Source organism: Microtus oregoni, unplaced genomic scaffold (genome assembly GCF_018167655.1).
Source record: "Microtus oregoni isolate MIOR12 unplaced genomic scaffold, Mior012 000003F_ref0000135, whole genome shotgun sequence".
NCBI classification, from domain to species: domain Eukaryota; kingdom Metazoa; phylum Chordata; class Mammalia; order Rodentia; family Cricetidae; genus Microtus; species Microtus oregoni.
In genome coordinates, this window is record NW_024543062.1 from 64,771,729 (window position 1) to 64,785,434 (window position 13,706).

The 13,706-nt window shown below is 51.6% G+C and overlaps 1 protein-coding gene across 1 annotated transcript in view; it reads left to right on the top strand.

Moving 5' to 3' along the window:
* Nucleotides 1–271: 271 nt before the first annotated feature.
* Syt2 (synaptotagmin 2) overlaps nt 272–13,706 on the top strand; it is a 113,604-nt gene continuing 100,169 nt past the window's right edge. The window contains exon 1 of the mRNA XM_041648029.1: nt 272–485. The gene's annotated coding sequence lies outside the window, so the exon portion shown is untranslated. The remainder of the gene's footprint in view (nt 486–13,706) is intronic.

Here is a 13,706-nt window from a genome sequence, read left to right on the forward strand (position 1 = left end):
CGGGGGTCTGGAGGAAGCCCGCTCTTGGGAGCCAAGTGGAGGGGACCGGGTCCCTTCGCTTGCTCACCTCTTCCTGTCCCGGGAACTGCCTCCCTGACCTTGACGGGAGGCGAGGCGGGGGCGCGACGCCCAGCGTGCTGCGCACCGAGGACAGTCCCGCAGGCAGGCCCGCCCCGCACCTCCCAGCGCGTGCCCGCCCTCCCGCGCTGCCCGCCGGGTCTCCTCCCCTCACTGCAGCGCTCGCCGCGCTCGCGCTCGCCCATCGATCAGCCCCTCCCTCTGCCCGGCCGCAGACTGCTAAGCTCAGCAAGTCTTGCGGCAAAGGCACTTCGGAGCAGAGTTGGGCCCGGGGCGGAGCGGGGACTCCGCGCCCCCGGGGAACGAAAGCCGCCGCTGGACCGTCGCCAGCGCCGCATCCCTGCAGCCGATCTCTGCCTCCCGTCGGGGACCGCGGATCTTTCCCGCAGCGTCCGGGTCGCCCTCGGGTGAGTCCCTATCCCCTCCAAAGTTTCTCCATCCCGGCTTCTGAGCCCAGGGGCAGAAGGCATCTGGTTCCTGGGGGTGGGTGGGGTTGCGGAAGTTTGGTGCCAAGAGGACCAGGCGCCCGCACCGTCCTTTGCGAGGAGTTTGCGGCGCTACGGACTTGGGGGAGCCGCAGCCGGGGAGCAAGGATCAGGATCCTCTGTGGATTTGCGCGGGGAGCTGCAGGACGGAGGGCCCGAGGGTCCCTTGCGCCCTCCCGCTCTGCTCGCAGCGTTTCTTCTCCCTGGACGCCCCCACTTGCATCTTGCCCATCCCCCGCCTATTTGCGCCATCTCCAGTTTGCCACTTTTGCCCCTGGTCAAGCTTCGGGGATCTGCAGCACCGCCGTCGTGGGAGGAGAGTGGAAGGTCGTGTATGCAAGGCTGGGGGGCCAGACTAGAATTCTGGAGGTGGGGGTCGAGTCGAGCAGTCTGGTACGCGACGGGGGTGGAGATGTGTGTGTGTGGGTGAAGGTGTCCCTTCAAATCTCATGACTCAGCACCACCTAGGACGGCTTGTCGCCGCTCCAGCCCTGGTTCTTAGGGCCAAACCCATTCTCCTTTCTGGACTCTTCCATTTTCTTTTCTCATTCGCCCCTCCCACTACCACGAATTTTCTATTTTAACTTAGAGGCCGCATCTTTTCCTCATCTCATCCCATTAACCGTATGCTCTGTTTCTTCCTGCCTTCCGACATTCCACAGGTGCCTCTAGCGGCACGGGGTCTCCCCTTTGCACACCCCCACTCCTGAGGTCTCCTTCCTTGGCCCGGCAGCGGAAGAAGCAAGAGCAAGGGCAAGCGCTTGCCCAGCATGGCCATGGCCACTGCAGTGTAGAGAGGGCAGAGGGAGGGAGAGAGTGGGAATTGGGTGAATACGAGGAAACAAAAACCCTTAGGTTTTCAGGGGGCCCTGGGAAAAAGACTGAGGTCAGGCTCGGGGAGCCTGGGATGGCGCCCTTCTTCCTCCTCTGCTGTGAGCTGGAGGCAGCGTTTCCAATGTAATAGATTGTCCTCGGTCCAATCTCTAGCTAGAAGCCTGGGCACTTCATCACTCGGGTGCTGAGGAGGAGCAGGGCCAGAGGCCATTAGTCCTTCAAGCTAGCCCTCCTTCCCAGATTACACCAAGTCTAGCTTTTCGGCTGCTTCAAAAATGAAGAAATGGACATGTCTGACACCCCTCAGGCCGAGCCAGAGGGGCACGGGCAGGGCAGCTATGATGCAACGGGACGTGCCTGCAGCTTGTGTCAGGGCCCCAGAGGTGAGTCAGTGCCTAGGGTCTACACCAGGCCCACTGTGGCCTGCTCTGGGGGATCCAGTCACTGTGCCAGCACTCCTGGAGAATGGCCAGCACCATCAGAACTAGGCTCTCCTGGGCTGTGGGAGCCTCTGTCTTGTTCTGCTCCTTGACACATCCTTGGTGTCATCCTCTAGGACTCTGTGGATCAGGGCTTCTTAGGATCTCATGGGCTTACTCTTCACCTGTGGAGGGGCCAGGAACCTAGGAACTGTGGAGGGAGGGGGACCCAGAGGTAGGTGTCCAGTTACCCTCTGGTGGATCAGAGACCCATCCTCTTCATCGTGAGTCAGCTTTGCTCAGCACCCCACAAACTTTCCCCAGACAGCTTGGAATCCTTTTTGGGGGTGGGGTCTTTCCACTCTGGGGCCTGGCATCCACACGAGACCAGGGGAAGGGAAAGGCATTTGGCTCTGTATGACTGGCCTCACCTGTGAGTAGCATTGGTTTTATCCTGGTCACAGAGCACCTGGTCTCAGACCACCCTGCAGCTGCAGCTCATCTTAGCTCTTCACCTTCAGGTGTTCCCAGGTAGATGCTACAAGGCTGCCCCTAATATGGCAAAGCTGGGGGTGGGCAAAGCTGGGGGTGGGCAAAGCTGGGGGTGGGCAAAGCTGGGGGTGGGCAAAGCTGGGGGTGGGCAAAGCTGGGGGTGGGCAAAGCTGGAGGTGGGCAAAGCTGGGGGTGGACGGCTGGAAAAGTCTCTTCCCTGCTAGGCCACCCCAGTCCTCCTGGATCTGACCTTGAGTAGCTTCTGCTCTATCTTTATCCTACCCTGACAGAGTCCTCCCTCTTGCTGAGCCTGTGCAGCCCTCTCAGGGGGCTAGAGGAGCAGTGAGCGTGTGCCGCAGGCATACGGGAAGACAATGAGGGGATGCCCCGGGCTGAGCACACTCAGATGACACAAGGCTGACCTGAGTAGAACACGGCTTCCTTTAGCCTTGAGGTTTGTCAGGTAGACTTTTCTGGTCTTAGACACACTCTAGCTAAAGCTAAGTTGGCTTGTCTTGAGCTAGCTATCACCGAAGTCATCCAGGTTGGAGGGATACCGTTTAGAGGCTGGAGTGACCGAACAGAGGGCCTGGCTGCAGCTGGTGCTTAGAACAGGACTTGGGTTCTAATCCCTAAGGCCAATGTAATGGCTGGGCTTGATGGTCAGCTGGACTGCATTAAGAAGCACCAAAGACTTCAATGTGGTATTGCCGTCGAGTGTTTTCTTTGAGAGCTTTCCCAAAGATTAACTGAAGGAGACAGACCTGCCTTGGATATGAGGGACACCATCCTACGGGCTGGGGTCCAGCATTCCCCTGCTCTCCACTTCCTGTTCTACCCATGTGCACGTACTCGTAGCTACAGCTACTCCTGTCTCCACGCCTTTCTCATCATCATTGACTCTATCCCAGAACCAGAGCAAAAATCCAAACCAAGCAAAAAACAAATCCCCAAACAACAACAATACCTTCCCTCTGCTTCTTGTCAGGTATTTGGTTACACACTCATTATGAAGTGTGTGGCTGCCCTCATGTATGCAACGAGGATTTTATTAGCACGTGCCTCCTGGGTGCCATTGTCCAGGCACTGAGGATGGATGTTATAATGAACACAACAGATGACAGTCTACCGTTCTTTTTATTCTTTTTGAGTCAGAGTCCCATTTAGCCATGGATGGTCTTGGCCAATCCTTTTGCCTTCTACTTTTTTTTTTTTGGTGCCTTCTACTTTTGACCTTTTGGGTGCTAGGGTTTGGGGCATGTGCCACCACACCTGGTTTATTATTTTTTATTTATTTTATTTTGTTTTTATTTTTTTGGTTTTTTGAGACAGGGTTTCCCTGCATAACAGTCCTAGCTGTCCTGGAACTAGTTCTTGTAGACTAGGCTGGCCTCGAACTCACAGGGATTCACCTGCCTCTGCCTCCTGAGTGCTGGGATTAAAGGTGTGTGCCACCACCGCCCGGCCTCACACCTGGTTTACAGAGTGCTTGGATTGAATCCGGGTTTTGCACGCGATAGGCCAACAGTACCAGCTGAGCTGCTTCCTCAGCCCCAACCCCTGCTCTTCTGGGTTTTGCATTCCTGTGGACCTTAGTGAGTTATTTAACTACTTTGATTATCAGTTCTATAATCATTCAATATTATCTATGGCTTGGTTGTTATTGTTGTTGCTGTTTGAGACAGGATTTTGCTGTAAGGCCCAGGCTGGCCTTGATATCACTGCAGAGCTTAGGTTGGTCTCCAACTTCTGGTAGTCCTGCCTCTCTGCCTTCCTGGTGCTGGAATTATAGGTGTGTTCCACCACGTGACTATTACTGTGTTGTTGTTTGAGACAGGGTTTCTCTGTGTAGCCCTGGCTGTCCTAGAACTCGCTCTGTAGACCAGGCTGGCCCTTCATTCAGAGATCCGCCTGCCTCTGCCTCCCGAGTGCTGGAATTAAAGGCGTGCACCCCTACAGCCTAGCTAACGATTACTTTTTGACAGTCTGTTGTGCCATGCTAGGTGATAGGCATTCAGACGGGAACGAAACGTACCGGGCTCCTGCACTGGTGAGTGAGCACTGTTTGCCACACAGCTGAAGAAATGATCACCTAGCGACCTCATCCCAGCTGTGGCGAATGCCGTCCGTGGAGCCTATGAATAGTGATTTGGATAGGTCTGAAGCTTTAACACTTGCAGGGTCTAATGTGTGACTACTGTTAATACTGTCTACACAGTAGCCCATGGCTCCCTGCACTGATACAGTCTGACATGCCCCGTGTGAGCATCCTCACATACAACTGCTTGGTTATTCGCCATCTGCTCTGGCAGAAGCCGGGCCAGGAAACGGAAATTTAGCCCTGGACTCTCTTGATGTCCAGGAGGCCTCTAGTAAATGACATAGTTTAAGTGGAGAAATGCCACGTGATATTGTTGTGACTATAGACAGGTTGCCTGGATGCCACCTGGGTCTGCAAAAGCTCTGACTTTGGACAAATTGTTAATCAGGCTTCTATTCTCCATCATCCCATGTACAGAACGGAGTTTAGCTTTCTGTCCCCAACACAGGATGTGTGTGGAGGAGGATGAAGTGAACAACATCCTGGGGTGAGAGCCAAGTGAGAGTGATTTTTATCACGCCAGTGCTGTCCTTGTCCACAGTCAGTGCTCATTCCCGTACCTTGTCCTGAAAGTTGGAGAACTTCCGGGCGGTTCTGCTTGGTGCCCAGTGAGCCATTTCTTGCCAGAGCTTAATCTCCGGGAAGGACCTGTCCCAGCCACCCTTCCTTTCATCTCTCGGGGTGATGGGTGATTTGGGATTCCAGCCCTGAGGGACCAGAGCAGTCTCTGAATCTGGACGGTAGGGAGCCTTCAGCTGCTAGCCCCAAGAGTGAACTCCAGGAAGGGCTCCCCAGATATGCGGCGAGCAAGAGCTGCCATGAAGGTTTCCTCCCTCCCTGGGTGGCTTCCAGCTGCTGCAGTCCTGGATTATGGGTGACCCTCCAACCCTTGCTATTTAGGAAAGTAGGGTGTCATGGCCGCTGAACCTCCCGGCATGTGGTTTTGCAAGTAGCCCCCAGATATTTCTTGGCCATCTTATCTGGGGTCTCAAGATTGCAGCTATAGAAATAGTAGCTACAAGAGAAAAGGGAGCCTGGATGGGTCATGGGCAGAACTCAGCCCCGCTCATCTCCTGCTCTTCTCAATAGCATGGCTCAGAAAGGGCTGTGTAACTGCTGCCCCTCCATCTTGGAGCAGCTGCTGTTGGCCCGTTTCACACTGACAACGAAGCAGAAGCGACTCTTCCTCCTCCATTTCCTGTTTGGAGGGGCTAAGCAACTCTCTGAGAGACAAGGCTGGGAAGATTCCAGAACACCTGGGGGTCCACAGCACCCAAGAGGAGCATTCATGACAGCCATGTAGGTAGGGTGGCTATGCTTCCGGAGCCCAGGGTTGACTGCCTGCCCGCACCAGGTTCCTCAGTCCTTGGAGCCTGCTTCCTTCCTCTCTGCTCCTGCTGGGCAGGACTGATGGGCCCAAGCACTCAGCACTGGGCAGTCTGGGCCCCGTGGAGTCAGGAAGGCTCCCTTTTGGCATTTGCAAGGGCAGGAGCCCCTGAGTGGGGCAGGGAGTCCTCGGCCATGGAGAACCCTGTCTGGGCGGCCTATAATTGGGTTGATGTGGTGGGTCTGGAGCGGCAATTAGGGAATACTGCAATCAGAGGGGGAATTTTCCCATTACCATTCCCTGCCTCTTAATAGTGAGTGCAGGGCAGTAGGGAGACCACAGGAAACAGATGAGCAAAGGGTGGGATGGGGTGAGCCAGGGAGGGAGGGAGGGGGGAAATTTAACCCTTTCCGTACTCTCATACTTGGGGTAACAAAGGGGTGATTTGGTGGTGATGCAGAGTTGGGGCAAGGAGGCCTTCAGTGTGCTGCGTTGTAATCAGCTGAGGCAGAAACATTTGGACTCACCTTGTGCATGCGCGCGCGTATGTGTGTGTGCACGTGTGTGTGTGTGTTGTGTGTGTGCGCTTTAGATGGGGTATTACTGTGTAGCCCTGTGTGTGTGTGTATGTGTGTGTGGTGCGCTTTAGATGGGGTATTACTGTGTAGCCCTGGCTGGTCTGTAACTGAGTCCTCCCCTTCCCTTAGCCTCTTCTGTGCTAGGATCACAGATCTGAGCTATCACTGGGCTCTTCAAAAAAGATTTTAATTTTTGCTGGCTGCCCCACTTCTTGAATCTCAGCATTTAGGTGGGCAGAGGCACGTGGATCTCTGAGTTTGAAACCAGCCTGATGTACATAGTGAATTTCAGCCTAGCCGGGGCTACATAGTGAAAAAATGTCTATTTTTAACTGATATAGTAATTGTGCTTATTTATGGGGTGTGGTATCTCATCATAAGCGCCCTACTGTGTGCGGTGCTGAGATAAAGCACCTTGCACACCACTTCCCTCAGACATCTGCTATTTGTTTGGGGTTTTTGTTGTCTGTGTTATCTGGGCCCTCCTGAAAGCCCCTGTTCCCTCAGGGCTGGAAAGTTTAAGAAAAATAGCTTTGCATTATCATTGACTCTGGTCCGGCTATGGCTCAGGTGTGTTTGGCCTCTGCTTTCTGCTTTGAAAAGTAACTGGGGAAGTTTTAATACCTTTATGGAAGGAAGTTCTTTTCGGTATGCGGTCTCACCTGCTCCTGCCCTACCATAGCTTCCCGGAGCAGGCAGCTGCAGGGCCCCTGAAGAGGGGACCTAACAGGGTGGTCCATGGGTCAGAAGTCCACTCTCATGTCTCCTGCGTGTCTTTTGGGGAAAGCATATTTTAAAAACATACATTTCTTCATCCAATCCTCTTCTGGCCTGGCTTCCATGTTCCCAGTCAACCACACAACCAGAGCAATCATGGATCCCAGTGAGAGACCTGAGATCATGTGGTAGGAGTGATGGAGACCTGAAGGAAAGAGAGCCACCCACCATCCAGTCACAGCACAGGCATGGAGGGAGGCTGCATGAAAACCCGTCAGGACTGAAATCCGGCCTCACCACTGGACTGCAGAGAAGTTGGAGGGAACCCTCAAGAGCAGAGACCGGAGCTGCCGGTGTGGAGTTAATTGGTGGGGGAGGGCTCCCTCTCCCAGCCTTAGTCTCCTGTGAGGAGAAAAGACATCACTTTAATAAGGCCGCCCTGGTTCCAAATCAATCCTGGCATTGCAGGAGGCGAAGTGGGAAACACAGCCACGAAATTGGATTAGCTCTTTGATGCTGGGAACCGAGCTGGCTGCGGTGGGAGGCGGAGAAGGGAGGACTGAACCTGCCCCAGACTTCTGAGGCTGTCAGGGATATCTGCCTTCCTCCTCACCTAGTCTGCTGATGGAGGGACCAGGGCTTCCACTACTGTCAGGCTGGAAAATGTCCCTAGGGTTTCCTGGGAGTAGGTGTGAGCTCCCAAGCTCCGGGGATAGGGGGAACACTGGTGGGAAAGAGGGGATGCTTGCCCCACCCCAGCTGTGACCCCCAGCTGCACATTTTGAAGATCCAGTACAAAGGGAACATACATGTGGCCAGGAGTTGGGGTGGGAGCTGTTTTAAACCAGAACACACACACACGCAGGACTGCCTGTGTGTCTATGATCAAGCTAAACTCCTGTAGCCTCGGCTGTCCCTGTCCACTTAGAGAACAGAGCTAAACACACAGGGGCCGCCGCCCCCAGAATCATCACACAAGGTGTCCCCATGATAGCTGTTCCCAAAGTGCACTTCCCAAAAGTTTTGCAGCGGCTTTCTTAAGATGAGGAATAGCTATAGCACCGAAGTGCTGAGCACCTTTGCAAGAGACCTTTGATGCTAAGGCAGTGGAAGGTGAAGATACCGGTACTTCATGTGAGTCAAGGCCACAGCTGCATCGAACTGTCCTGGCTATTGTGTTCTTCCCCACCACATGCTAAACAGGTGGTCACAAAAGGAGGTCTTTGATGAAGCAGCCAAGATACTGAATTCACGAAACCTGGACCCTGGAATGAATACATATCTTTCCAAATATTTTCTAAAATGAAGTGAGTTGAATATACAAAGCACTTTGGCTGTCCACTGCAATGGGAGCGGAAGCCCAACCACCTGGGCATCATGTGAGTTACAAACTGAACTAGCCACTTCTTTCATGGACCATGTTTTCCCTTGAGAAAATGACTGACAAGTACAGTCGTTCAGAGTGAGTGTTGAATAGACGTTTTTGCAAAAATGAATGGATTAAGCCTGTTATTTCAAGAAAAGCACCCAGCAATGTCTGTTACCAATGGTGACATTCAAACCTTCAAGCAAAAGTTAGAATTTTGGAAAACATATCTGTTGTCATGAAAAAGAGTCTTGGGGTCAGATCTGTGGGAATTTAATAGACAGCTGGTTAATATTGAAGTTCGTCAGCATCTAGGAGAGCTACGCAGCTGGGCAAGCTGCTGTCTTCAACGACAAATATGAAGCTCTAGAACCATCCTCAAGCTCCCATTGGGTGCAGGCTTGCAGATTCCATATTGCAGCGACAGTAGAAATGACCACATAAATTTTAATGTCATATCAAGGTATATCCATAGTGATATGACAAACATTACTAAATAATCTTCCCTTAGCCAGTCGTGGTGGTTCACACCCATAATCCCAGCATTAGGGAGGTGGAAGATCAGGAGTTCAGGACCAGTCTGGACTGCATGCAACCCTATCAGAAAAATAAGTAAATAAAAAGAAAACAGGGCTAGCAGAATGGCTCTGTGAATGAAGGTACTTGCCACCAAGCTTGATGACTTGATTTTGGTCTCTGAGACGCCCATTGTGGAAGGAAAGACTGTCCTCTGAATGTTCTCCTTTGGCCTCCGTGTGAGCACCACGTGATACATGCCATTCTCCTGACAATAAATAAAAGTCAAGTCAAATGCTGTGTGGGTTTGGATCTCTCTCTTTCTTCTTTTCCTCCCTCCCTCCCTCCCTCCCTTTCTTTCTCTCTTTCTCTTTCATACCCTTACTGTGATAGACTAAGCATGATCTGGAATGGGAGATTCCAGTTTCTTCCAATAAACCAGGCACTGAAAAACACCTGGACATACTTATGAGGTAACACATCTATATACTTTTCATCTTAGAAAATATAGTTTTATTGAAATCTGTTGTGCTCAGATGTAACACGTTTTTGTCAGTCGATAGTGGAATAGTTTCTCAGTCTGGATTTTTATTTTTTTATTTTTTATTTATTTATTTATTTTTTTATTTTCGAGACAGGGTTTCTCTGTAGCTTTTTTGGTTCCTGTCCTGGAACTAGCTCTTCTAGACCAGGCTGGCCTCAAACTCACAGAGATCTGCCTGCCTCTGCCTCCCGAGTGCTGGGATTAAAGGCGTGCGCCACCACCGCCCGGCCCAGTCTGGATTTCTAATATGCTAACTCTAACCTACATATGTGCATGTTAATAGTTGGGTCCTCACTGGACAGGTATTGAGCCATTGTCCTTGGGGCAGCCTGTGTGGGAGCTGGGTACAACACAGAAGGGTTTCCCAAGATTTAGAACCTCAGAGCAGAAGTTAGGGGTGTTTTTCTAAGATGTCCCAGTTACCTGGCAGCCTTGCTGGGCAGCCTGCATAGAAGAGTGGGCAGAGATCAGGTGGTGATGGCACACACCTTTAATCCCAGCTCTTGGGAGGCAGAGGTAGGCGGATCTCTGTGAGTTTGAGGCCAGCCTGGTCTACAAAGTGAGTTCCAGGACAGTGGTTACATAGAGAAGCCCTGTCTCGAGAGAACAGAGACAGCCATCTGAAGTGGGAAGAACCTTAGGCACCCAGACCACTGGCTTCAGCTGGCCTCTGGGGTCAGGCCTTATCCGATGTCTAACCTTGTTAGAGAGAGGGAGGAGTATCTCAGCCCCTGTCCTCCTAAATTAATTCTTCCATGATCTATCTTGGATATTGAGATTCTTAATATTGGGTTTCATATAAACCTTCCTTCTAAAAAGAAAGGTTTTTGAAGCTTTAGAAAGATTATAAGCCGGGTGGTGGTGGCGCAGGCCTTTAATCCCATCCCAGCACTTAGGAGGCAAAGGCAGGCAGATCTCTGTGAGTTAAGGCCAGCCTGGGCTACAAGACCTAGTTTCAGGACAGGCTTCAAAGCTACAGAGAAACCCTGTCTCGAAAAACCAAAAAAAAAAAGAAAGAAAGAAAAAAGAAAGATTTTTTAATAGGGGATTGAAGAGACGACTCAGTGGTTAATAGCACTGGCTGCTCTTCCAGAGAACCTAGGTTCAATTCCCAGTACCCACATGGTAGCTCACAACTGTCTTTAACTCCAGTTCCACAGGATCCAACACCCTCACACAGACATATGTTGCAAGGAACCGCTTTTTTGTCCCGGTTGCCCAGAATTGAAATAATCACACAGAAACTATATTCATTACATCACTGCTTGGCCCATTAGCTGTAGTTTCTTATTGGCTAACTCTTACATCTTAATTTAACCAATTTCTATTAATCTGTGTATCACTACGAGGTCGTGGCCTACCAGCAAAGTTTCAGCACGTCTATCTCTGGCAGCAGATCGTGGCATCTCTGACCCTGCCCTTCTTTCTCCCAGCATTCAGTTCTGTCTTCCCTGCCTTCCTAAGCTCTGCCCTATCAACAGGCCAAGGCAGCTTCTTTATTCATTAATGGTAATGACAGCACACAGAGGGGACTCTCACATCAGACATACATGCAGGCAAAACATCAATGTACATAAAATGCAAATAAATTATTTTAAAGAGAGATATTTTAATGTGTTGTAGTATAACTCTTTGTTCTAAAGACAAAACCCAAGTCCCAGTACTTGGGACAGAAGGACTGTGAATTTCAGGTTAGTGAGCCCCTGAGTCAAAAACAAAACAAAACCCAAAACTAAACACAACAACAAAGCCCCAAACAAGACAAAGGGGAAAGATGCATATGTGGGGCAGCAGGTGCAATCCGTAGCGAGGAGGGCAAGGTCCCCCAGGAGGCAGTTTGCTGTGGCTGGAGGAGCTGTAGCGACAGTACTGGGTGCCGGCCCAGTGGGAACACAGCGCACACAGTGAACCCAGTGGTCACAGGCAGGCAGCTCATTTTGTCTTTGTAACTTGCCTTGGTTCTACGGAGGTAATGTTACAGACTTGAGCCCCGCCTGTTTACTATGTTGGATTCGATTGATGGTTTTTAGTGTATTGATAGCATTGGACGGAGGTCACAATCCAATGTTAGACCCCACGCTATGTCACCCTCTACAGAGGGAGATAGTCTCCGAAAGGTGAAACAGGTCCACTAGATCACCCTGGTGATGGACGGCCCCAGACCAATATCTAAGTCAGTGTGTCTGCCTCAGTGCTGTCTGCCTTTGAGAAGGTTGGTCGGCCTCTTGCGTGGGGACTATGGACAAATGCCACCCCACCCCACACCCGGCTGGTGTCACGGGGATCTGTCTGGAGGAGGTCTTGTCCACACAGTTCTAGGGATGTGGGAGAAACCCTGAAATCAGGCCCTCTCAGAAGTAAGATTCTAACAACAAGCCCATGGTGCTTCCTTTGGCCTAACTTCCAGGAGCCCTGCAAACAGACTCGCTGATGTCTAGGAAGTAGGGTTCCAGGAAGTAGAATTTATCTGTTATGCTGGTAACCCAGAATGGAGAGGAAGTTCTTTCTTGTGTCTAGCCACATTTCTTCTGCTGTGTTGAATGCTCATTTCCTCTTCCTGTACACCCTTCCTACCTGGCGATGCTGGGAGCCATTGTGCACTGGAAAAGCGGAGAGCTGGAAGCGGTTGTGGACTCTTCCGACTTGGCCATGTGCCTGTTAAATTTAAAACGTAGCTCCCTGATCTCTGAGACACGAGGAGAACTGTCCTTTCTGTGGGGAGATCAGAGAGGCTTCATGTCCAGCCCATGGCATTTGTGGCTCAGGGAATAGGGCCAACTGGTCCAGGAAGGATGAATGAGGGCAGGTCGGAGAGGCTGTGGGGGACAGCAGAGAGCTACCCCAGGTGAGGGAGTGGCAGAAAGGGAACTTGCCTTTCTTTCTTGGCATAGGGCTGGGCCATTGCTGTTGACCGGCAGTCTTGAGCTGTCCTGACCTCAGTGTTCCTCTCTGGAGCCTGTTTCCAGTGTTATGGCGATCAGGAGCGGGGAAGACCAAGACAGCAAAAGATGAGGGGAGGGACACTACCCTGGGTGACAACGGTCGCTTAGGTCAGCAGTTCTCAACCTGTGGGTCTCCACCCTTTGGGGGTCAAATGACCCTTTCCAAGGGGTCACATATCAGGTATCCTGCATAATTACAGTTGTGAAGTAGCAACGAAAATAATTTTATGGTTGGTGGTCACCGCAACATGAAGGTAGCAGCGTTAGCAAAGTTGAGAACCACTGACTCGGATGCTTTAGACTTGCCTTGTGGGGAGGGCTGCTCAGAGCCTGGACACTGTCTTTTGGGGGTCCTGAGACTTCTCCTTCTGGTACTCAGTGCACTTCTTCCTTCTGGAAGTTTTTTGTGTCTCTCACTAGTGAACTTGAAAGTACTCGGAGGCAGGCAGGCAGGCAGCCTCACCAGGACAGAGTATTTTTTTAATTTTTTTGGCTTTCTTGAGACAAAATTGACAAACATTGCAGATATTCGGGATGTGTGAAGAATCGGTATCCATGTATATTCAGTGACATATATCACTTAAATCAACACATGGCCAGAGGGTGATCCTTTGGGGCCGAGGAATGTGCCCCTGGTACCCCTGAGACTCCCAGATCTGGGACATGGAGTTCTTGACCTTCTTCTAAAACGAGACAGACGTATTTCTGAAACAGCCCCTTGTAGTGACTCAACCATGCCCGCTTCACTGAAAGCAAATTCTTGTTTGGTTCATGCACCCAGCGGCAGTAGGTGGGGAAAGACCTGGTGCTTGTGCGCGTGTGCAGATCTTTCTCAGGCGTGGATCTGCACACGCGCACAAGCACCAGTGTAGCTTTTGGCAGGGTGCCCACGGGCGGTGACATCTCCCTTTGACACTTGTTGGAAAGGGACAGTGAAGTCGAACCTGAGACCTTATCTCTAGGTCAAAGGGGACTCTTGATCTCACACAACCTTCCCTGCCCAAGTGCCACTTCCTGGCAGGAATCCTAGGCCAGGGTCTGGTTTGGATACTTGGCAGTTGTGTGGTCCCTCATAGACTTGGGACCCCTGGTCTCCACAAGCCATTGCTACCTCCCTGGCCTTTGTGGCAGCTGCCACCTGCTGTTAGGAGCCAGTGCCGGGAGCTTGCTCAGCCGCTGCCCTGAGTGTGGAGAACTCAGAAAACGTGCTGGGGCTGTGCTTCTTGGTAGTTCCATGGAAGGCAAGTGATTGTGTGGTGGGGACCAAAGCCTGGGGCTTCACTTCCTGCCTTGGTGGCAGAAGTGAT